This window comes from Triturus cristatus, chromosome 3_2, assembly GCF_964204655.1.
Source record: "Triturus cristatus chromosome 3_2, aTriCri1.1, whole genome shotgun sequence".
In the NCBI taxonomy this organism is placed as follows: Eukaryota; Metazoa; Chordata; class Amphibia; order Caudata; family Salamandridae; genus Triturus; species Triturus cristatus.
Window position 1 is genome coordinate 612,693,791 of NC_140584.1, and position 26,958 is coordinate 612,720,748.

The following is a 26,958-nucleotide window of genomic DNA, read 5'->3' on the forward strand; positions in this document are numbered from 1 at the left end:
TCCATCTGGCCTTCCATACCTACCTTGAAAGCAGAGTTGACCAAGATGAGCAGAATAAGGGCTCTATTATCTCAAAAAGAAGTCGCCCTAACTCTCGTGAAACATTTGTCCTTCACGTAGCTAACACCTGCACCGAGGTGCATGCTCTTTTAAATACTGATCTCCCCCTTCATTTCGGTGCTCTTATTCACACTATATTCAAAGCCTCGTCAACAACTGGCTTGGCACATGTTTTCAAAGTTGTGGGCTCCGGCCTTGTGACCTTGTTCCAAACAATATTTGGTGTGATACCGGCATTTTTTCATTCTATTTTTTCCAGCGTCTTTGATGGGCTTCCGTTAATCCTCGCCTTGACTGCTGGTGTGCTGCTGTAAATTTGTTTGCTCCAGAATGGCTGCACAGTCTGTGTCACACGACAGCCTGCCCCGGCTGCTCCAACTTCGCGACCGGATGCTTGAATACTATGGAACACTACCTCTGGCCACTTTGAGCGTAGGCTATGGATTGTCCTTCCAGTTCTCATACTTTACTTGATTGCAACCTGTTTTCCATTGCCTAGATTGTTCATTTGAATGGGCTCTGGAATTGTGCCTCTCGAACATGGCGCTTCCTGCACCGGATTATGATCGACTGATGAGTCCCGTAGTTGCTCATGAGTTAGACTGTTCTGGTATTGGGATTATGGCCTGTGCAGCTGCACATGGAATCCTAGGAAATTGGGATATATATGCAGCAGCCTATGACTTCCTGGCGCGAAGTTATCTTGAAGAACACGCAAGTTGTCCTCTGATGGTCCTAGAGGCTCCGGTAATCGAAGAACATGTATGTTCCTTTAGTTTATTAGATTCGATGGCTGACCCATTTACTAAAGATTAAAATGACTTCCTCTTGGAGGCTGTTGCAACATACTGTGCCTATACGTTGATGGATTAAATTGGCAAGTCGTCATCGTCCGCACATACAAACTGGAATTTATTTTCTTCTCCAGAATGGCCTATATAGCGCCCCTGAATGATTTTTGATTTTTATCCTTTTTCCCAACATATCTTTCAAACTTTCACTACTAATTATACGGATGACAACCCTCCTGATAGGGGCGGCCTCGGGGTACCGGATCTGTATTTGTACTATCTGGTTGCGCAATGTGCGCACGCCTATGCCTGGTACCACCCTGACGCTCGTATTCCGTTCCTGCGTCCCGAGGCGGATTTCGTTCTCCCGGGCCGTTTAGCGGCTGTGTTGCCAAAGGGGGTTCCCCGGGACCCAGTTGATATTCAAACGGTGTCCACCACAAGCTGGGCGTGGCATCGTCTTACTCGCTATCTAGCCCAGCCTCTCCTCTACTCCTCTTCTCTTCCACTTCCCAACCCCGGATTGCTGTCTGGCACGGGGGAGGCGCTGGTTCAGCGTACTTTGACCAAGTTTCACCTTACTAAGATCGGGGACCTCTACCCTGGGGGCCACATATTTTCGGTCTCGGAGGAGGAGCGCTTCAGTGAGGCCACGTTCATGGACAAATTTGTCCTGCGCCGGCTTTATTGTGCGGCTCGTTCAGACATTGCGGGATTCCCTCTCGAGCCAGCATCCTTCGAGCCTCTAACTCTCCTCATTGACAAGGACTCGGGTGCCCATATGGTATCTAAGCTTTATAAGGCATGCGCGGCGCTGGTTCCATGTGAGGATGGCCGATTGAGAGCGGCCTGGGAGGCAGATTTGGGTAGGCCGATCACAGATGACCAATGGACCGCTTGTTGCAAAGTCACTAACGCGATATCGCTCAATAGTCGACATAAGCTCCTCCATTATAAAATTCTTCGCCGCTGCTACATGACCCCAGCTAGGCTCCACACCATTGACCCTGCGCGCCCGCACACATGTTGGAAATGCGCTGCACCACACGCTGACTTTGCACACCTGTCCTGGACGTGCCCCAGACTGCAATCATACTGGACGCAGATACATGAGATCCTTGGCGTTATGTTGGAGCTCACGCTGGTTCCCACTCCGGAGGTTGCGTTATTGGGCTACACAGTGAACTTCCCCAAGAACGTCCGCAGGCTAGCCTCCCTGGGCCTGCTACTCGCCAAGCGTGAGGTGGCAAAACATTGGGGCGGTAGAACGGCCCCCACGGCCGGGACATGGCTCACGTCTATGGCTTATTGCAGCACAAATAGCGAGATCTACGCCAGTCTCCTCCCTGCAGTGGCGCGTCCCAAGGATATCTGGGGCCCCTACAAGACCTATATCGCTAACCTCCCGAGCTCTTCCCCACCGCGAGCCAGTTCCGGAATAGTGCCTACGGGAGTGGGGTAGCTCAGGTAGTCCTCCCTGTTGGGTAATGGGGGGATGAGCGCTCTCGGGGCGGGCTGCATTGGGGGAGCTGAGCCGAAGATGGGGGTGCCCGCTGCACATGGTTGGTGTGTCCTGACTGCGTCATTCCCCTTTGGTGGACACGGGCGGATGAGACGGGTGGGCTCTGGATGGGGGGTCTTTCTATGGTCTGCTGCCATGATGTTGAACTGCTGTTTGTATATGAGGGGGGAGTGTAAAGATGTATCTCCGCACTTGTTCCTAAAACTCTGCACAGCCGATATTCTCGCATTGTTATGTTTCTCAAAACTAAATTTAAAAAAAGTTTATAAAAAAAAAATTATACGGATGACAATATATGACCTTGGTTCTGTTTCACTCGAACTTGAACTGTGCATTCCTACATTGCTTCCCTATTCTGTTTGTAGTCCGATCAAGGGAGGGTGTAGTGGAGATAGGGTTTTGTCTGCATACATTGCTATGTTAGCATAAGCATTTTAGATGTTAATGCCACCTTGCCACTTTGTTGCTTTTGCACATGACACTACAGGTAGTTGTTTTTACTAGTAAAACTGCTTGCTTGCTCTTTCTTCACATGAGAACAGTCTGTTGTTCACATCCCTAGACGTGCACCGCGACCTCAGTCTGACCACTGTGTGCCGAAGCCGTCAAGGTCAAATAACAATGTATGCTGTTGAATTCAGGTTGATCGGCCCACACTCTAGACACAACAAGCACACAGCTGTAAATATCTGAAACTCGGGTGCCTTCAATATTGCATTTGCATGCATGATTCTGACACACTTGGAGAAAACCTTTCCAGACACAGAGAGCAGTGCTGATCCTGTGATGTGATTCACCTAAGCTGATCTTTGAGGTATGGGGTTCCCCATTCAAACCTAGAGACCTTCTATTATTATATAAAACTAGCTTACTAGCCATGGGAGGGTGGTACACAAGGTATTATAGGACCTGTTTCCACTATCATTGTAATATGATTTCTCCCTTTGTTTTGTATGGTATTGTAACAATGCTGATGGTTTTATTTCTAATCATTTGTTTGCTTATGTTAGCCAAAGTACTGCATCTTAGAGCACGTAGTTAAAAATAAACATTTTAAACTTTTCCGTGTCTCTGATTACTCATGTTGTGGACTGATATGAGAATAATAACGAAAAGGTTTTCTTGATTCCTACAATTCCTTAGAGTACTCTAAGTCGCTTGTTCTGGGTTGTCTAATCATTGGTAGCTTCGATATGATTCGGAGAACGAATGAGACACTGATGCTAGTCGTATAGGGGTTCTAGGTACTCAGGTGAGTTTTTGGTGCACCACAATTCACTGAGGTCCTGGTTTCCTGCGCATAGTTCTGTGCATGAGCAGAATCCCTAATTCTAAGGTCTAATTCTCTTTTGCTTCAAGAGAACTGCAGCCTTGCACTAACATCAGGTTCCTTTCATGGCAACAAGGTTGTTATGATCTAAAAAAACATCAAAAGTATATAGCAATTTTTAAACAAAAAGGTAAAAAAGAAGAAAAAGTTTGCATTAATGAATAAAAATGTACAAACGTTTCAAATATTGGAAAAATATGTCACTAGTGCAAATAAAAGCAAATAACTTAATTGTTAGAAATTGGGTTACTGGTTGACTGGGGTGTGTGCCCTGGTCAAGCAGCAACCACAATCCTATTCACAGTGAGGCACAAGCAAACCCCAAAGTAACCTGTGCTCAACCCCCTGGTAGCTTGGCACAGAGCAGTCAGGATTAATTTAGAGGCAATGTGCAAAGTATTTGTGCAACACTTCAAACAGTATATTAGTGAAAACACCACACAAAAAGACCCTACACCAGGTTAGAAAAACATGTGTAATCTGAGGTATATGACTGTCTTTGTCACTGTGTGACTGGGTGTGTGGGTCTGTGAGTGGCTGTATGGGTGTGTGAGAGGGTATCTGTGTGGTTGTATGGGTGTGTGAGTGAGTGTGTGAGTAGTTTTATGTGAGTGGCTATATGGGTGTGACTAGGTTTGTGAGTGGCTGTATGGGTGTACGAGTAGGTATGTGAGTAGCTGTATAGATGAATGAGTGGGTGTGTAAATGAGTGTGTGAGTGGTTTGTGGGTGTGTGAGAGGCTGTATGGGTATGTGAGTGTGTGAGTGCCTGTATGGGTGTATAAGTAGGTATGTGAGTAGGTGTGTGGGTGAGTGAGTAGGTGTGTGAGTTACTATGTTGGTGAGTGAGTAGGTGTGTTAGTGGCTGTATGGGTGAGTGACTGACTGAGTGACTGTGTGGGTCTGTGAATGACTACACCCACTGATTTACCAATACACCCAGGTATCTATATATTTAACACTCATAAACTTTAAAAAAAACTCACAGTCACTGGATGATGTCATCACTGATTTCATCAGTGATGTCATTTGAGACGTCATCAGTGATGTCACTGACAATGTCATGAGTGATGTAATATGTAAGTTCATAAGCAGTGCATTGTGTGGGCATAAGTGATAGTTAATCAGTTAGTCAGCTAACTATAACTGCAGAAATTCACGGATTTTGTATGAGTAAAATCTGAGCCTACATATAACGTCCCTGTAACCTTTAGTTTTTCAGTGAATTTCCAAGGTTTTTTAAATTCTATTTTCTCACTCAAACGTCCCTGTAACCTTTGTTTTTTTAAGTGAATATATATATATATATATATATATATATATATATATATATATATACATATATATATATATATATATATATATATATATATATATATATATATATATATATATATATATATTATCTACTGGCGGTCGCCAGTAGATAGTTCTAGTTAGGACCGTGTTTCCATAGGAAATCTGAAAATTCTATTTTGAATAACTTTCGCGCCGGTTGACGAATCCTCGCAAAATTTTCAAAACTAATGGGGCGCTCCGCTCAGCTCCTACCCTGAAAGTCTCGGGGTGATTCGTCAAGCAGGGGCTGAGAAAAAAGGGAGGTCCCAAAACGCGTTTTCCCCATGCATTTTTCCCTAGGACCATTAGACACAGCTACAGCCCGAATGGCTGAACAGAATAACTTGAAATTTGGCAGAGAGGTAGCCCTCAGTTCAGGGATGTGCCTTTTGAAGGTCCAGTGTAAATCTGTTCAGTATTTCCTGAGAAAATAGCATTTAAATCAATATAAATATCTATAGGCGCGCTCCGAGCGCGTACCGTGAGCTTACCGTACGCGCACGCCGCCTAGCGCGAGCGCGATTCTGATTGGTTGTTAGATCTTAGTAAACATTCGAATCGGTCGAAACCAGGAAGTGTCGGCCGCCATTTTGTCTCTCGCAGTCTGAGGGGGTGAAAAACAAAGGTGGAGAACGTGAAAAGGGGGCAGGGTGGACAGTTCCTGACCCCCTAGCCTTTGTCAGGGGGTCCCAGAAGGACCCCCAAGGGCAAAAATTAATTTTAATTTTTTTTTGAAAAATCGCGGAATGCACGTAGCGTACGCGCACGGCGTAAACGGAAAAATTCCGCGAGAAAAATTCCGCGAACTTCACGTAACTATTCTGCGATTACGCGTACCGTACGTGCACGGCAAAAACATTTTTTCAAAAAGGAAAGCTTAAAAAAAAATTAAAAAATTGGGAGGTAAGGTTGGCTCTTAAAAGAGCCGTTGGGTTAATACAGGGATAGAGGAAAGAAAGAATGGGAATATTATGAACGTCTACAAACGTGCTGGTCTATCTTATTGTTAATAAGGGAAACACTGGTCTCCCCAAAAACAATAAGACAACAACACGTTGTACACCTCATTGAAACCCTCCGAAATCGAGGGTTAATGTCCAGAGGAGCTGAAGAAGGTGATGCTCCCACCTCAGAGGAAGGGCTCAGCTGAGCTGCCGATGATGTACTCGGCTGAGCTTCTGAGGTTGGGCTCCGGTGACTTACTGAAGAGTTTTCTTCAGTATGTCGAGCAAAGGTCCTGGGATGTTTATCCCTAAGGTGTCTCATCATAGAGTGATTTCCAAAGGAATACTTCTTCCTTGGATCTCCTCTAGATAAAACACGCTCACAAAGTCTGCAAGTGACCAATGGAGCATTGACCTTTTTATGCCCCTCTGGAAAAGTAAAATACTCCCACACAAAAGAATCCTTTTGTTTCCTCCTTCTCTGTCTGATGATGGTGCTGCTAGGCTCACTCTCAGAAGAGGACTGCTGCTCTGCCATTGTATCTCAATGTCAATTCAGCTCCTTCTCCTAGGGGATCTCAAGCAGTAATGAGGGAAATGGGTGTGGTGTGGGAAGTTTCTGGAACTGAAAGTAGTTTCAACCAATGAAAAGTGTTCTTTGTGGATCACATGACCTACCGTGCGCACTCAGTAAGCTTACGGTACGCGCTCGTAAACAAGTACGCATGTGCAAACGTGATGTAAATATGCGCTTACGGAGCGCTTACGGAGCGCGTACGTAGGACCAGGCCCGGACTGGCGATGCCGGGCACCAGGCAATCCCCCGGTAGGCTGCCAGGGGTGGGGGCCGGTTTTGTTGCTGGGATGGGCGGGGGGCCTATTTGTGTGCACTCAGTACTGTTCAGTAGTCACTTTACTCACTACTGTACTCTGCTGCATCTCACTCTCTCCTCGGCTCGCTCCGTGGGGAAAAAAAACACAATTTAATCAATCTCTGCAGTGCTGGATAAATAATGCATTGAGCAGCTTTGCCATGATTTTCGGAGGTGGGTCGGGTCTCGCGTGCGCGGGCGATGCGCAGATAACTCCACCGCCTCGTCTACGCGACCTGCTCTTAGGTTTCAGTTCACCCACCTTAGGGGGGTGGGGCGGGCGCCGTGGCTGTTGGTGGTGACACATGCGCATTGGGGCTCGCACAATTAAAAGTGCGCGTGACCCCCTGATTCCAGAACCCAGAGACTGAGACCGTGACAACGAGAGGCCCTCTCTCGCAGTTGCCACCCCTTAATTTAATTATTAATTATTTCTAGTTCTATCTCCCCCTGGCCCTGCCTGTCCCTGTGTCCCAGTGCCGCCCGCCGCCAGGTGAGTGGTGTTTGCATTTTTGCAAATTGCATTTGTAATCAGATAATGCACAGCAGAGGGTGTGCAGTAGGAGCGTGGGGTCAATGGGTAGGACCGAAGTATATCTAGGCAGGGAGCTGAATAAACATCGGCCATAAAACTGCTTGTTTCGCGCTGACCCGTTTAATAAGATTTTGTGTGTTTTCAACTAGATCAATATTCTTAGAAGCAGTTCCGTGTTACAGTTTGGAGAGGCATTATTCTAGTGCAGCACTTTTGAAGTCAGTACTAGTTTGTTACACTAGGCATTCTTGCCTTTTATTTTGTTGTACAAGAATGCAGTTGTGTTGATGACATTACCTCTTTTGGTACAGTATTACCTGTGGGCGTTACTTCGGCTGAAGTTCACTGTATCAAGTTGAGCCAATTTTTGAAATTACAAAACGTTTTTAAACATGTTTGGGCGGGAGACATACATATTTAGGGACAGCGAAAGAACAGTTCATCCTACTTAATTGATCTAAAAAATTATTGAAAAATATTAAATGATATGACCCGTGATACAGTTTGTAAATTTTAACGCTTCACTACATGTTTCCTAGAAATTACAAATATGGCCCAACTAAGAGACACAGAGTTCCATTTAATGTACCATTCAGTCCGATTACAGTAATGCCTCATTGTCTCCATTTCAAATGATCCATGGAACGTGGTGATTCGACTGTGTGAGTACAAATAATTGATTTTCAATGGCACCTGCTTTGCTGTAGTGAACGAATGCTCTCGTTAAGCAAAATTATAGCATTGCAGCCTCACAAGCAGCTGTCATTGATGGGGGGCAGGCAGGCAGCTTATTGGAGAGATAATTTCACATCGTGTCTGCGCGTTTTTATTGTTTGCCATTACCTTTGTAACATGACATTTCATCAGGAATGCTGTTTATGTGCCGCCGGAGTGAACAACATAGCGCTAAAATGAGGTGGCTTTTTCTGCACAGCCCGGATAGTGCACCCATTGTGCACCCATTGTTCACTCACGAGTTGACTAGTGCCCCATACACCGTGGTGATTTTATGGAGTGATGCAATGCAAGGCAATTTTTTTTAATGAGATTCCATTACGGGGTACATTATACTAAAGTTCCACTTTGGAAGTAGATGTCTGCATCCCATACAGCACCAAGTTTCCTTAAAAGGGGTGTCGAGGAACTTCATATGCATGTAGGCTGGAGTTGGGGGATATCATCTCCCACGTGTTGGCTGCAGTCCGAGATGAATGATTTGAAACACTTGGTGGAAGGGTCTGAGATAAAAAGCTACTGATTGCAATCAGTAGATGAGAATGTTGTGGTCACAGTGTTGAAGGTGACGGAGACGTGGGGGCAGGAGGAGGGCTCAGGTCTGCTTCTTTCAGTAGGTTGTCCCGTACTTAGATCAATGTAGTATTCTTTGTCTAAAGTGGAAGCCAGATCGGCTTGTGTTTAGGATTTGTGGTCTTGAAGATGTGCAAGAATTATTTTTTTCCTGGAGTTTGGCATTCTAAGAGAGTCCTGCAATGTGGCAATCATTATTAGAGTAAGTTCGGATTGATCAGCGATACTTTAAGGCTGTGGGACTTTAATGTCAATAGTAACTTTACTAATACTTGTCAGGATTCAATAGTTTTAAGCCTCGGCTACAGGCTCTTTTGGAGTCTAATTGTCTCCTATACATTCTAGAGACAGGGTAGAGTTTGGGTCAGCTTCTTTCTTGTGACTGGAAGTTTTTGTTTTCGAGCTCACTTCTTTCCTCTTGTTTCAGTAGTTTTTGTCTGATTTTCTGTTTGTCCTACCTGCAAGCATTCAGTCTCACAGCGTTCTGTTTGTTTGATGTGTTGTTCCACTGCTGACATCAGACCTTTTATTGCAGTGCACATGAGGGTCTATTTTGATTCTCTCTCCTCTCTCCTCTCTCCTCTCTCCTCTCTCCTCTCTCCTCTCTCCTCTCCCCTCTCTCCCCTCTCTCCCCTCTCTTCTTCTTAGCCCCAGTGCCTGCACTTTTCTTTTAACATTCCCTCTCCTTTTTCACTATGCTTCCTCTTTACCTGCCCCGCCCCACCTAGTTTTCTGTTGCCCACCACACTATTGGTGGCTGGCCATCGTAAAAAAAAATGTTTTACCATTTTAAGATGGCCTCCCGCAGAAGCATTCACATCCGGCATCTTTAAATGGGTTTGTATCAGGTGTACAAATCCAGTGCAAAGATGGCCACTGTGGATGTGCATGCATCCACGGTAGCATTCTTCAAGCAGAATTTGTAAAAAAAAAATCAAAAGTGTTTAAAGATGGCAAACCACGGTTGCAAGCACAACCAAGAAGGCCACTTTTGAAGGTATGAAGTAGTTTGTAATAAGATATTCCCATTCACCTGCCACTCACATTCTGAATTTCTGTAATCTATTCTGAAGCAAAACCCACAGACACACATCCCGGTTTAATTGATAGCAGCTGGTGTTAATCCTGACAACAGAAATGCTCTCTAGAAGCTCTTGAATTCCCCTTGGAGCTAAGTGTGTGCTATAGCAAAGTCATAAAATAAATATCAATAAATAGTCAGAAGCAACTTGGTGCTTTAAAAGTTAATACAATCTAATATGTAATGAAAAATGTGTTGAAAAATGCTTTGTTTTGGCCTTTCTGTCTCCCAAATTTTCTTGGGGGGGGACAAGTTCAACCCCCCACTCCCCCAGTAGTGGTTGCTCACTGCGCTTGCTCACTACACACCATGTGGGGGGCTGGTCTCACTTATACTTTGTTCTCTCTGATTCACTACTCGTGTCTATTTTTGGTGCTCTCTGAAAGAATGTCTATGGTTACATATGACTGGGTGGGGAACCTGGTGCTCTTTAAGTTCATCATCTACTATTTACTGTGCTTTGAAAGTTGATAAAATTGAATATGTAATGAAAAATGTGCTGTAAAATTCACCATTTTGGTCTGTTGTTTTCGGAAATTTTCTAAGTAGCGGTCGGGCAAGCTTGCTGCGCTCGCTCGCTACGCGCCGGACGGGGGCTGGTCTGCAAAAATTTGCCAGGGCTGCTTTCAGTTCCCAGTCCGGCCCTGCGTAGGACGCACTCGCACATGCGCATTGCATGCACCCGCGTAACCGCGACATTGGTTCCGCGCAACGCGCATGCGTGTACGCGTACGTCACTTACGTATCATGTAAGCGCACCGTACTTATGACGTACGGAGCGCGTAGCGTCAGTTTACCGTACGCGCATCGTATCACATAAGCGCACCGTACTTATGATGTACGGAGCGCGTAGCGTCAGCTTACCGTACGCGCACGGCAAAAAATGCATAAAAAAAAAAAATACAAGTTTCAAGAGTTGTAGAAGATAATAACTGTGATGTACAACTGTATGTAAACATTAATTTTTAAAAAAATTAACCATGCCATAATGCAGGATATAGTACATATATTATTTTATACATAGGTTGGATATTATTTTTTACCAAAAATCTCAAAAAAAAATTTGCATTTAAAAAACCGTACAAATTCACTGAAAAAACCATAGGTTTCACACACGTTATAGTTAGGACTTAGCATTTAAAAAACCTTGCAAATTCACTGAAAAAACCATAGGTTTCACACATGTTATAGTTAGCAGGACATTTCACTCGTGAAAAACCAATGAAATTCCCCCGTTATAGTTAGTGCAGGCAACTATAACTCACGCGACCGCAATCCTCTGCTGATGATGTCAGATATTACATCACTGATGACATATGTGTCTTTATGAAAAATAAATATTTGTAATATATGTATAGCTAAAGATTAATGGAAGAAGACATGGGTAAATAAGTGTCTAAATACAGTGATGCAATATCTGACGTAATCAGCAGAGGATTGCGGTCGCGTGAGTTATAGTTGCCTGCACTAACTATAACGGGGGAATTTCATTGGTTTTTCACGAGTGAAATATCCTGCTAACTATAACATGTGTGAAACCTATGGTTTTTTCAGTGAATAAATATATATATATATATATATATATATATATATATATATATATATATACATATATATATATAAAACGCTCCTATGTCAAACAACAAAAGGACCAGCCCTCATGATAGTTCAAATCCCAGTTAGGATTTATTCGTGCAAAGAAACTCAAAACAGACGCGTTTCAGCCGTAGCTTTCATCAGTGTCGGCTGGCGTCATAAGGCGGAAGTTTATATTTACAAAATTAGTCAAACTAGAGGAAGGACTCACATGATGGAACTCAGTCGCTATATGGGAGTGTGTAAGAAAACATCGGAACAGTACATTTACGTTTTTCCCATGAACAATATAATTCTTAGTTCATTATAGTGTGATTCCTACAAGAATGATGATAATCCTGAAATGATTTCAATCAATACAACCCAATTGCAAAGGAACCAACACAATTTCTCGATATTGCGCCCTGGATGGGTTGACGCTCAGTTTGCACATTAAATTAAATTAAACTCTCCTCATTTGTGTTTAAATCACATTACATTACTCATAACTCATATGTCATCTAATTTATGAGCGTATCATATTTAGGTCCTCCTCAATTTCATGACAGATATTAATCAAACTAAAGGAAGGACTAACATAATCAATTTCTGTTATCATATTAGAGTGTACCAAAAGTATCGTAACAGTGCCTTTCCGTTTTTGTCTTTTTAAGCAATATAATTCATAGTTCATTATTGAGTGATTTCTAAAGAAGTATATAATAATCCCCAATTGATTTTTCTACCATACATGGTTTCAATATTCCCAATCAACTGGGCCTATCTACAAAGGAAACAACATGATGTGTTATTATTACGCCCTAAATGGTCTAACGTTAATTCGCACAGTCAATTAGACTCCTCTTTGTTTAAATCATATTGCATTAATCATCACCCTTGTATAACTTAATCCATGGATAAATCATATTTTAGTCCTCCCAAGTTTTTATAACCCAAACATGTCGAGTGCTGCATAGAATTCTGTGTCAATATGTATACTATAAATTAGTTAATAGCTCTTCTCCAGCATTTAGACCATTTGATGACTTTGTCTGGAGTTCAATAATGTATCTAGATTCCAGACGTCACAACCTTTTCTCTCTGTCTCCTCCCCTGATGTAATTTGGGATGCAGTCTAAACAGAAAAACTTTAGAAGGGTTCTGTTGCTATTGTGGTGGTTAGCAAAGTGGCGTGCTACACAGTAGTTTTCATCTTTGTTGACAATAGCTCTTTGATGTTTCAGTATATGCATTTTTACTGTGTTCACAGTGCTACCTATGTAGCGATAGCCACATGGGCACTCAAGGCAGTACACCACATGCGTTGTAGTACAGGTCATGAATTTAGTGATCCTATTATGAGACTTTTTATCAGGAATTTGAGAACTCTCTTACTGGTACTGCATGCTTTGCATTTCCCACATGGGAACGAACCATGAAGTTTCTGCAGTCCTGAGAGAGAAAGTGATTTAGTTAAGTGACTCTGTACTAATTGGTCTTTTAGAGACCTTGACTTTCTAAATGTTATTTTCAGATAATCAGAGAGCTCTTTCCCTATGACATTATCAGGTTTTAAGATTTTCCAGTTCCTGCATAGTATGGCCCTTATTTTGCTGGCTGCTGACGAATAGGTGGTAATCAATCTCAGATTACTCGTCTCGTCCTTTGTTTTCTAAGGGTGAGTATCCCTTAATAGAGCCTGCCTTTCGACTGTTCTTACTTTCGACTGGGCTGATTGTAATACTTTCAATGAGTAGCCTCTTGCTCTGAATCGTCTAACGCTGTTATTGGCTAACTGATCATAATCTTCCTCCCGTGAGCTGTTTCTTTTTATTTGTAGTAGTTCCCCATATGGGATATTACTAACAAGGTTTGCTGGGTGGCTACTATGTCCATGTAAGATAGAATTACCAGCCGTGGTCTTTCTATACAGGGCTGTTTGAATTATTTCGGATTCTTCAAAGACCCTAATATTCAAGAAGTTCACCTCTTTTCTACTCATTTCATGGGTGAATCTTAGATTCAAATTATTTATATTGAGGGCGGAAATGTATTCTTCTGCTGATATCTCAGACCCCTTCCAAATGATGAAGAGGTCGTCGATATATCGCCGCCAGTAAACCACCTGGTCCACCCATTCACTTTTGTCATCTGCCCAGGTCACCTGCTCCTCCCACCAGCCTACGAACAAGTTTGCATAGCTGGGGGCGAAGCAGGTGCCCATTGCCGTGCCCCTTATTTGCCGGTACCTTTGGCCTTGGAAAGTAAAAATGTTGTTATTCAAGCAAAATGTAATAAATTCAAGTAATATTTCACTATGTTCCAAATATCTTATTGAACGTTGGCCCAAAAAGAACCTTACTGCAGCTAAGCCATCTTGATGTCTTATGCTCATATATAGGTTGCAGATGTCAAGTGTTATCATTATAAAATCTTTTTCCCAACCTATATGCTGTATTTGTCTAAGGAAATCCTTAGTGTCTTTGGTATAAGAGCTCATCTGTGTAACCAAGGGTGCTAAAAAATAGTCAATAAATTTTGACATATTTTCAGTCAAACCTCCAATTGACGACACGATCGGTCTCCCTGGTGGTCTAGCTGAGTCTTTGTGCACTTTTGGCAGATGATAGAACGTTGGCAGTCTTGGGTACTTATTTTGTAGAAATAGTAGTTCTTCTTTGGATAATATTCCTCTTTCATACCACTTGTTGATTAGATTCGCATATTCCTGAATACTAGTTTTGTATTCATCTTCAGTAGTGAGGGTATAGTTAGCCTTGTCCTGTAATTGATGGAGTGCTTCCTTGCAGTAGTCATTACGAGTTTGTATGATGACGTCTCCGCCCTTGTCCGATGGCTTTATTATGATGGAATCATCTTGTTGTAAGTTTCGTACTGCTTTTCTCTGGCTTAAGGGTAAATTCCACTTCATTCTACCTTTTGAGTCCTCCTCTTTATTTCTCAAACTTTGAAGCTCTTGGATCACTGTCTCTGAGAAAATGTCAATGGCGTCAGCTAGTAGCTGGGGACAGAAGCGTGATGATGGTTTAAAAGGGCTTGATTCCCTTACTTGGATTATCCCCATATCCGCTATCATTCTAGCATCATCCCTTTGAGATGGTATTTGAGTTCTACTCTCATTTCTCTGTTCCTCGAGCACTGCTAGAGTCTCCAAATCACGGCTATTCATTTCTCCTGGTTCTTGTTCTGTCGGTTGTCCTTCTATCGCACCCGTTGTTGTTCGATCTCCTGGATTTTTTAATTTGAAAAATTTCAGCAACTTCATTTTTTGAATAAATTTAAATAAGTCTATCCGGGTTTGAGTGTATTCGTAGCAACTGGTAGGGCAGAATGCCAAACCTAGTTTAAGTACTTTCTCTTCTTCTGGGGTCAATATTCGCGGAGAAAGGTATATGATAGTTAAATCATCTTCTACTTCCGAATGTATCGTCCCCTCCGGCTTCTGGTGGACTTCGTTCCATCTCCTATGTTTCCTTTCGGACCTCCTTTATATGCGTTTGTGTTTGTTGGTTCTTCCTCTTCCGATTGCTCAGCACTAGTCACTTCAGACTCTGAGGTTTCTCTGACCTCTGCTGGCTTCCCTGTTCTTGCTCTTAGATTTCAACGTGGTATGTTGTATCTTCTCGCGAAGGTTAGGATCCTTCCTTGCTCATAATCTCGAGCGTCTCGTTCAAATTTCTGTTGCTTTCTCAAATGAATCTATATATATATATATTCACTTAAAAAACCATAAGTTTCACACAGGTTATAGTTAGGTGGACATTTCACTCGTAAAAAACCAATGAAATTCCCCCGTTATAGTTAGTTCAGATAACTATAACTCGCGCGCCCGCAATCCACTGCTCATGACGTCACATATTACATCACTCATGACATGGTCAGTGGCATCACTCATGACATCACTGATGACATCATCCTTGTGATAGAGTGGCGGTCGCGCGAGTTATAGTTATCTGAACTAACTATAATGGGGGAATTTCATTGGTTTTTTACGAGTGAAATGTCCACTTAACTATAACCTGTATGAAACCTATGGTTTTTTAAGTGAATTTGCAAGTTTTTTTAAATGCTAATTCCTAACTATAGCGTGTGTGAAACCTATGGTTTTTTAAGTGAATTTGTACGGTTTTTTAAATGCTAAGTTATGTATTTATTAATATATATATATTTTAAGGTTTTTCACCGTGCGCGCACCCTTTCAATAACACAGCGGCAGGCAACTGGCTGCATTCAAGACTTCTTTTATTGCAATTTAGCACAGGAAGTCTGTATTCTTTCAGGAAGTCTGTAGCAATGGCCAAATGCATTATGGGGCATGCAGTCCATGAAACAATAATCCCCATGTGGCATGAAGGCTTGAATGCAGCCAGTTGCCTGCCGTTGTGTTATTGAAAGGGTCCATGAGGAAGGGAGCAATTCCCGAAATGCGTCGGACCAGCTGGAGGGGGTGCGTGTATGGAGCATCGTGCCTGATAAGAGCCTTACTCTATCTGCCCAGAGTGCCGGCCACGAGGGGGTTTCTTCTTAAAAAAAAATATTATCTTGTGATCAAGGGCAGTCTTGGCCGAAATGCATTATAGCGGACTGTTGGAAAATAAAACAGCAATACTCAGCATAAAATCGTCTGTGTCCTTTCATCCAGGGGAGTGGAGTTTACGAGTGCAAACAAAACGCTATATATCTATATATATATATCTATATATATTACTGCTCCCTTCGCACCTTCATCCCAGTCACTCACGGTCGGGTGCTGTAAGTGCGGCGGTGCCTGCCGCATAACATTCTCGCTCCAAAATTCTCTAGTAGTAAAGAATTAAGCACTCACGGGTAGCATGTCAACGGGACTTTATTCCCAGAACAGACGCGTTTCGGCGATCTGCCTTCCTCGGTGTTCACAGCACACCGTAAAACGCCATTATTTAAATCTCTCAATGCATCATGCATTTAAACATAGAAAGAGGACAGCGTAAATGTACATAGATAATACGGCGCCATTTTGTAATGTGTTCAAAATCAAGTATATGCCGATACACGGCTTGATTTTGTGTAGTAGAGTAGGTGCCACAAAGCGTAAGCAGATACACGACTTTATGAACTAATACTTACGTAGAATTGATGTTCAAAATATTGCTGTGCTGGTTTATCAAGTTTGTTGATTTTGACAATTTTGACAATTGTGATTAATTTGTACTTAACCAGTATGTATATGTATATGTTTATCTATTCATATACTTGATTTTGAACACATTACAAAATGGCGCCGTATTATCTATGTACATTTACGCTGTCCTCTTTCTATGTTTAAATGCATGATGCATTGAGAGATTTAAATAATGGCGTTTTACGGTGTGCTGTGAACACCGAGGAAGGCAGATCGCCGAAACGCGTCTGTTCTGGGAATAAAGTCCCGTTGACACGCTACCCGTGAGTGCTTAATTCTTTACTACTAGAGAATTTTGGAGCGAGAATATATATATATATATATATATATTCACTTAAAAAACCATAGGTTTCACACAAGTTATAGTTAGCTGTACATTTCACTCGTAAAAAACCAATGAAATTCCACGTTATAGTTAGATCAGGTAACTATAACTTGCGCGACCGCAATCCACAATGTGTAATTTCAGATGTCATCATTGATGTGATGAGTGATGTCACTGACCATGTCATGAGTGATGTAATATGTGACGTCATCAGCAGTGGATTGCGGTCGCGCAAGTTATAGTTACCTGATCTAACTATAACGTGGAATTTCATTGGTTTTTTACGAGTGAAATGTACAGCTAACTATAACTTGTGTGAAACCTATGGTTTTTTAAGTGAATTTGCAAGGTTTTTTAAATGCTAATTCCTAACTATAACGTGTGTGAAACCTATGGTTTCTTCAGTCAATTTGTACGGTTTTTTAAATGCTAAGTTATCTATTTATTGTTAATTTTTGCGCGCACGGTGCGCTTCTCGGAACCATGGGCTGCGCTGTGGGCACTCGGTGCGCTTCGCGCACCGATTGCCCGCTTTGCGCATTTCGTACCGTGCACGCCACGCCATTTTTTACAAAATATCAATTGTTTTTTTCTCCCTTGGGGGTCCTTAGATTTATATATTAAATGTGATTGTTAATTTTTTTTTTTTTTTACCGTACGCGTACGGTAAGCTTACCGTAAGCGCACTCCGCGATTTTTTTAAAAAATTATTACATTTATTTTTCATACTTTTTGATCCTTTGTGAACCCCCTGACGAACGCTAGGGGGTCTGCAACTCTCTTCGTTGCCCCCTTTTCATGATATCAACCTTTGTTTTTCAGTGCGAGAGACAGAAAATGGCGGCCGATACTTCCTGGTTTTGACCGATTCGAATGTTTACTTTGATCTAACATCCAATCAGAATCGCGCTCGCGCACGTCACCGTACGCGTACGGTAAGCTTACCGTAAGCACACGGAGCGCGCTTACAGATATATATATTGATTTAAATGCTATTTTCTCTGAAACTACTGAACAGATTTACACCAGACCTACAAAAGGCACTTCCTTGACCTGCGGACTACCTCTCTGCCAAATTTCAAGTAATTCTGTTCAGCCGTTCGGGCTGTAGCTGTGTCTAAAGGTCCTATGGAAAACTGCATGGGGAAAACGCGTTTTGGGACCCCCCTTTTTTCTCAGCCCCCGCTTGACGAATCACCCCGAGACTTTCAGGGTAGGAGCGGAGCATAGCGCCCCATTAGTTTTGAGAATTTCGCGAGGATTCGTCGACCGGCGCCAAAGTTATTCCAAATAGAATGTTGCGGATTTCCTATAGAAACAGGGTCCTAACTATAACTATCTACTGGCGACCGCCAGTAGATAATATATGTGTATATATATATATATATATATATATATATATATATATATATATATATATATATATATCTTTACATATCTATGTATATCTATATATATATATCTATATCTATTTTCCTATGTTTTGCTCAAAGATGAGGATGCACTCAAACTACAGGTAGGTATCACACCATTTATTGAAGGGAAAGTGGCATTTCCCCCCGACCTTTCAGTTCTTGGCCTAACGCGTTTCAAAGCTGTTCCGCTTCTTCGTCAGAGTCCAACGTGTGTGTCACATTACTGCTTAGCACAGTCCTCTGCGCATTCCAATTTATCAACCTCTGGTGTGCTGTTCAAGTGAAATTCCTTTACAAGGCACGCTGGGACCTGTAGTCTCATAAATGCAAATCAATCACCCTCCGGTGGGTCTGGACACTTCCACGTAAATTCAGAACTTGTTTATAGCCCTCCAGTGGGCCTCGGGGGGGAATTACACATTTGGCAAGGTGTAATTTCCCCCTGAGGCCCACTGAAGGGCTAAAAAAGTAGGTTCTGAATTTACGTGGAAGTGTCCAGACCCACCCAAATCATAGTAATTCACTTGTGTCTCGTAGGTATGATGTTAAGCCTTTGACATATGGTAACAGGTGACCATCCGCAAAATTTGCAATCGGTTCAAGTAGAGACCTCTTTGCAGAGATAATGGGTCTCCCTGGTGGTCTAGTTGGATGTTTATGAATCTTGGGGAGGAAGTTTATTGTTGCTGTTGTCGGTTGCTCTGTCATCAGGTATTTTACTTCATCATGGTCGAGTAGATTTTCTTGCAACCATACCAGTAATTTTCTGTCTAAATTCTGTTTGTATTTTGGTGTTGGGTTTTCCTTTAGTTGTTCATAATATTCCATATTTTGCAATTGAGAGTGTAGAAATCTCTGTTCATGACAATAATGTTTCCGCCCTTGTCATCTATCGTTCTTTCAATATCTTCATCTTTTTTCAGTGCATTTAGAGCGTTACGTTATTTAAGTGTCAAGTTATATCTGTGTTTTTGTTTCTTCAGTTGATATAAATCTTTGATCACTGCTTCATGAAAGTTGTCTATTTTATTTCCAGTTGGCAGTTGTGGATAGAATTTAGATTTTGCTTTTTTGCCACTGGTACCAGCACCCAATTGTGGGCAGCATGTTTCCGATTCTTTACTCTATGAGTTCAGGTCCTGATCCAGTTCCATCAGTGTTATGAAGTCACTAGAGTATTTTGCTCTTAGATTCATTGTCGGTTTTTCCATTTGTTTTTTATAGTCAGCCATCTTCTGATTATCTTTAAAGATCTTAGCAAGTTTTAGTTTCCAAACATATTTATACAAATCTATCCTGGTTTGTGTCAGGTCCATTGTGTTGGTGGGACAGAAGTTTAAATCACGTTTGAGGACTTGAATTTCCAGATTAGTGAGAGGCTTCTTCGATAGATTGATTACTTTAAGTTCTTGTGACCAGTTATTTAGGTCCTCCTTTGTTTCATGCTCCTCATTGTTGAGCCTACTTTTCTGGGCGGTTTATTTTTGGGCGAGCTCTTCCCCTTCCTCTTCCTCTGTTTGAGCCTGAATGTACCCCCATACTTTTCTCCCAGTTTCATTGTTGTAGGGCCAGTCGCATTTCTCCTAAAAAATTGCCCTTAGTGTGTCCCTCCACTTGTTCGAGTTCACTTTCACTTGCATCAGTTGACGTCAATGAGGGTCTGCTGCCTGATACATTTGTGACAGAATCAACTTTCTCTTGTTGTTTTAATATATCAAATTTTCTTGCATATGTAAACATGCGCCCTTCCATGTAGTCCTCTGTGTCTCTTTGAAATTTTGTTTGTTTTCTCATTTTTACTGTTTCCCGGTGCCACATATTACATCACTCATGACATGGTCAGTGACATCACTGATGACATCACACTGTGTGTTTCTGTAAAGTTTAAATATGTTTAATATATATAGGGAAAGGCGTATTGAAGAATGAGTGGGTGTATAAGTGTCTGAATGGATGATTTAGTAGGTGCGTGACTGACTCTATAAGTGAGTGATTAAACGTATCTTACTGAATGCATGGGTTAGTGACTAAACTGTGTGAATGTCTGTATCTGTCTGTCTGTTGGTGTACAAGTGGCTGCATGGGTTTGTGAATAGCTACATGAGTGTCTATATGAGTTATTGATTGGTTGTCTGAGTATCTGTATGGGTGCCTGAGGGTTTGTGTGGGTGGGGTGTGTGTGACTCTGTGCATAGGTGTGTGAGTGGGTGATTCACTGGGTGCATGGTTTCAAGAGTGCATCTGCGATGGACTGTATGGGTGGGTGAGTGTGTGTATGGGTGTGTTAGTGAGTGAATGTATATCTTAGTGGTACATGTGGGAGTAACTACATATGTGAAAGGCAGTATATATGTGTGTTAGAGTATATAAATGGCTATAAGTGAGAGTGTGTGATTGTGAGAGTGACTGTATGGATGAGTGTGTGCTTGTATAAGTGATTGTATAAGAGCGTAAGAATGTGCTAGTATTTGTATGAGTAAGTGAGCTGGTGTGTGTATAACTGTGTACGTGAGTAAATGGGAGTGTGATTAATTATTTGCATGACTGACTAGGTGTGTGAGTACCTCTATGGATGAGTGACGGTGTGTGAGTGTCTATATAGGTGTATGAGTGCATATGATAGTCCTGTACTGAGTGACTGTAAGTATGAGTGAATGTACGGGTTAGTGAGTGGATGTGTATGTAGACCTAAGAACCAGTGAGTGGGTATGTAGTTATTGGTGTTGGAGTGTCTATTGTTTTGAGAATGTCAGTCTGTAATTTATAGTGGGTGTATCAAAAGTTATATTAGGGTGTGAGAAGATGCATGAAATTATAACATGGATGATGTAATCAGTGATGTCATCAGTGATGTCATTTGAGATGTCATCAGTGATGTCACTGACTATGTCATGAGTGATGTAATATGTGACGTCATCAGCAGTGCATTGCGGGGGCGCGAGTTATAGTTAGCTGAACTAACTAAAACGGGGGAATTTCACTGGTTTTGTACGAGTGAAATGTCCAACTAACTATAACGCCCCTGAAACCTATGGTTTTTCAGTGAATTTCTAAGGTTTTTTAAATGCTAATTTCTAACTATAACGTGCCTGAAACCTATGTTTTTTTCAGTGAATTTCAAAGGTTTTTTTAATGCTAATTTCTAAGTATAACATGGCTGAAACCTATGGTTTTTTCAGTGAATTTCAAAGGTTTTTTAAAAGATAATTTCTAATTATAACGTGCCTGAAACGTATGGTTTTTTAAGTGAATTTAAAAGGTTTTATAAATGTTAGTTTCTAACTATGCCTACAGAGGTAGGACATGTGAAGAAAGAAGAAAAATGCACAGAAAGAAGCTAAAGAAATGCAGAAAGAAGCGACAGAAGTCCACAAAGACGAAGAAAAGTGCAGGAAGAAGCAAGACATGTGCAGAAAGAACCAACAGAGGAGCAGAAAGAGGCCTTGTTGCAAAATCATCCTGTGCCCACAACTTTTTCCGACGGGTACTGGTGGTACCTGACTCTGACTAACCAGGCCTAGAGCCAGTGCTATGCTAAAAGATACTTAGAATACAATGAAAACACCTACATACACTAAGGAACACTATGCGTTGGGGTACCCCTGTGATTAGCATGACCTCCTCTGTAAGGCCCTAGTACATAATAGGGCAGGGGGATTAAAACTACCTCTAAATCAGAGGTGCACAAATATGCTACTTTAACTAGTAGTCGTGTTTGCAGAGTGGTGGAGAAAGGGTGCTGGACGTCCAACCAATGCTCAGGAATTCCGCTGCATAGGTCTTACAGGAGGTACCAGGAGGGATTCTTGGCCCCCAAACTCCCTCAGGACTAAATTGGACTTCATCCCCCATCCCGTAGTCTGCCACGATGCACATTTGCAGAGTAGTAGAGAAAGGGCGCCATGTCCTCCGAAGACGTCTTAGCAATCCCACTGTGTGGGACTTACTGGAGGTAACAAGAGGGGTAGTTGGCCCCCAAGGACATCCTTGGGGGCCAACTTCCCAAACTATTACCTTCAGTCAGTCCCACACAGCTGCACTGGTAAGTACTCGTACCAGGCCACACCCACTTTGCCCACCACTCTACAAACGCGCTCCCTGGCACGCTCTTGGATAGGGACTGAAGTCCCCTTCATTGCTGGGGGTCCTTTAGGGGCACAACTAGTCTACCTTTTACCTCCAGTAAGCCCCATGCAGTTGGATTGGTGAGAGGTAGACAAAGGCCATGCCCCCTTTCTCCACCACTCTGCAAACACGCCCCCTGGCACGTTTTAAGTTGGGGGATTAAGTCCCCTAGAATCCTGTGGGTCCCTGGTGTCCAACTAGCCCACCAGGTACCTCCAGTAAGTGCCACAGAGCTGCATTGCAGAGAGGTGTAAAAAGGGGGCGTGGTCTGGACCACCTCTCTGCAACACAGGCTGCAACACAGGCCTGTGGTGCTTACTGGAGGTACCTGGTGGGCTAGTTGGCCCCAAGGAGCCCTCAGGATTGAATGGGAATTAATTCCCCAACTTAAAACGAGCCACAGGGCGTGTTTGCACACATGTCACCTCATGCCCCGACCCCTCCCTTCACAACTGTGCAAACGCACTCCGTGGCACGTTTTAAGTTGGGGGATTAAGTCCCCTTGAATACTGAGGGTCCCTGGGGTCCAACTAGCCCACCAGGTACCTCCAGTAAGCGCCACAGAGCTGCGTTGCAGAGAGGTGTAAAAAGGGGCGTGGCCTGGACCACCTATCTGCAACGCAGCGCAGTGGCGCTTACTGGAGGTACCTGGTGGGCTAGTTGGCCCCCAGGGACCCTCAGGATTGAAGAGGAATTAATTCCCCAACTTAAAATGTGCTAAAGGGCGTGTTTGCACACATGTCACCTCAGGCCCCACCCCCTCCCTTCACCACTGTGCAAATGCGCCCCGTGGCGCATTTTAAGTTGGGGATTAAGATTTATCCCGGATGTTACCAGGCCTCCACGCAATCAAGCCCCGAACCCACGGCATCCGATAAGTAATCGGCCCCGCCCGCTCTGCAATGTGGCTGGATTACCGATGCCACCACCTTACGCCAAAGCCGACTTCTTGATACCTATTTAGGTTTCATCCCTTGATCGTACGCATTACTCCGACCTGAAACCAGAATCCTATTGATACTAGGCAATTGTTTTCAGGCATCATAACTCAAAGTCCTGATGATGATCCTAATACTACTATAAAGGATCGAAACGTCGTCGGCAGATAGCTCGCCCTATACACAGCGATTTGTATGACATGTTATGTGTACTGGCGAATCTGCTTTAAATTTTGTCTGTTTTATTGTGACTAATTGATACAGACAGCCACATTTTGCCTGAGCCTTTCTGCTCTTTCCTTGCAATGTGAGTTCATGGATACAGGCTTGTATCCCACTGTATATATTATTTACATGTTTTGATTGTCTCATTTATCTGCAAATTAAATTGCCTTTGTCTGGCTGGATAAACGGCAAACTATAGTACTGATTGGGGCTATATTGATTTTCTCGTTCATTCTTGACTTAATCAGGGACCACTGTCCTCTATAATAAGTTAGTTTCCAAGGTCCCTGTTCCATTGCAAACCTGGGTGCCCTTGTTGTTAATAACACCTTTCATATACACAATGCACATTCATGTCTCAAGGAAACACATTATATGTGAGTTTTATAAAAAGAAATAGCACGAGTCCTTTAGCACTCCAAGGCCTGTAAACCACCTGTGAAAAATTGCTCTGGTCATTCTGCGCGCGGCACGCCATGTAATACATTGAATGACTCTGGGATCTGTTTTTGGAGGTGCCTTTCCATGTTTCTGCTTTGGTGACCAGCCTTGCGCTAGTGAGGAACTGTGCAGCCGAAAACTGGAAGCGTGAAGGGCATTTCTAATTGCCTCCACCCTCTTCAGTGTGCCTCCAGTCTCCATGACTCCAAAGATTCGGGACAGCTGTGCCCTCTCTTGGGCAGGGTCGGTCTTCCGCCTCCACCTGTTATCAGACATCGCTCTGCGATGCAGAGAGATCCCCACTCCTGCATACTACGGACAAGTCACAACCAGCTCCCACATGCGGGAATAACAAGGCGCACCCCATAGCTCATGCACAGATAACGGGGACTAAGTCACCCTGAATCCCAGATTCTGCCAAGTGGCCCGACCAGATCCAATGTTCACAATGCAGCCAGGCGTTCAGGTCTCACTGAGAATGTGTTTATTTGCTGAGTATTACATGTATTACTGTCTTGATATCCATGAGAAGCCAATCTAGGGGGGTTCGAACACGCCCTCCTTACAGATCAGGTGGAAAGCAAAAACACCAGTGCTGCCGAAAGCTAGCTTATTTCAGTTTGTCTCCACAGTCCACACCCTCACGGTTGCCTGTCATGGAGGTTCTCGTGCCTATAGTGTCCAGGTTTGGATACATGGGTTCGCTCTGCTATCCCCACTCTTCTCCGCTGTCTTTACCGGCCCTTTACCAGACTATGGGGCATATCAACAAGGGCTTTATCTCTGCTTTTTTGGCTTTAAAAGCCAAAAAAGCAGAGATAAAACTAGCACCCTATCAACAACAGGGTGCTAACATGCAAATTTGCATGTTAGCACCCTTTTACTCTACGCTTCCCCTTGCATCTCTAATGAGATGCAAAGGGGGCGTTCCAGAGTAAAATAATTAAGGGTGGCCGTAGTTCGCGAAGTAGCACTTCGCGAAGCTACGCAAAGTGAAGTTCGCACTACGCGAGCTACGCGTAGCACTTCGCGAACTGCGAAGTAACATGTTCGCACTGTGCAAGATGTTGTTTTCAATGATTGCACAGTGCGGACAAGCAACCGGCACTGTGCAATCATTGAAAATGGCATCTTGCACAGTGCGAGCTGTAGTTTTCTGCTGCTCAAGTAGATTTTTACTCGAGCTGCAGCTTTCTCAACGCGAACTGGTAGTTTCTCATCGCGAGCGGTCGCGAGCATACGCGACCCCTCGCAATGAGAAACCTGACCTTCTCGCGTTGGGAATCTCGCCGGGAGGTTTATTTTCCATGCTCGTGATCGCGAACAAGGAAAAAGTCTCGCCAGGATGTCATTTTGCTTGCTCGCGGTCGCCAACTTGACGTTGAGGACCGCGAGCAAGCAAAAAATGACCGCAGCACTACGCAACACTACGCTACGCGTGTTCGCACTGTGCTACGTGCAGTTCGCGCAGTGCGAAGTAGCGCGAACTTCGCAAACTACGCGAGCGTAGCGTAGTGCTTCGCCCAGGCCTAAAAATAATAGGAGAAATGTCGCTAAGCGACATTTCTCCTATTATCAAGAATGTCGCTAACCCTGTTAGAAAAAAAGCAGCGCTAACCACGGTTAACGCTGCTTTTTTACGTCTGGTATTTTTCTGACTTAGCCATGATATCCTATGGAAGGAGGATATCATGGCTAAGTTTGTCTGTCCCTATCAACAAGCTAACGTGAGATTATCGCTGGGTTTCCAGAGTATTGTTTATACTCTGGAAAAAACAAATCAGTAATAAGTGACACTTATTGCCTTCTAACTCGTTTTAAATCAAATGATTGTTCTAAACTAGCAGATAAGTGGGGCAGGCTCTTAGGCTTAAGCATCACAGCGAGAGAAATAGAGAGATCTTTGTCAAATATTAATAAACGGGTTCGATCCTCAAGCCTAAGGCTTCAACAGTTTAGAACGAGCTGTATGCTATATTATACGCCCGAAATAATTTATAAATGGTGTTCCAATAATTCTTCTAGCGATCGAACTAAATGCCCTAAATGTTCAACCGAGGCCGCTGACCTGATACACATGCTGTTCTCCTGTCCTGCTCTTAAGGCCTATTGGGGGGACATTCAGAAGGTCTTAAAAATTAAACACATTCAACTACCTACATTTACTGCTGCCTCGATTCTGCTAGATATCTATCCCACCCCAATCCCACAGGCTGCTTTGGCTTCAATACTTATGTCATGTGCTAAACTAACTGTGGCAAGAGCTTGGACCTGTACTGATCCACCTACGGTCTGGGATTGGTGGGCATTGGTCACCGAGATTTACGCGATGGAGCTAGCGTTAGTAAACAGGAAAAAAATTGGGGAACATTTATGGAATGAGACGGCCCTTATCATTTTCTTTCTCCTTTTTTTTTTCCTTTCTCGAGTTTAAAGCCCAGTATCACTGATTAGCGCTGAAAGAAGGTTATAACCCTTTTTTTTTTTTTTCTTTATTATATATATACTGTCTACAAATATATGTATTAATGTATGCTTTACCTGTCAGCCTGTTAAAAAAAAAAAAAAAAGAGAGTCGCACCTACTCCAACGGATTCATCACAGCCAAGCACTTCAAGAGTGCATCCTTCTGCACAAAATTTGGACATCCGTTCGCAATTCTAATTTTTGAAAGTGCTCTGCACAAAATGCAATGCAACTTTATGCTACGGGGAGCAGTCTATCGATCTGATCTGCCGCAAGCAAGAAAGTCACCATTGCTAGGTTTTTGTTTTTTTTTTCCCCTGAAGTTCATTGTTTTGTTCCTCCAGCTCTATTTTTTCCTTTTTTTAAAAAAAAAGAAGAATAAAGAGCTATATACTTGTTTGTTGGTGTGTTAAAGTTTAGATGAATGTATGTGTAGAACGTAATTGACTGAATGAATGCATTAATAGCATATGGTGAATGTAATAG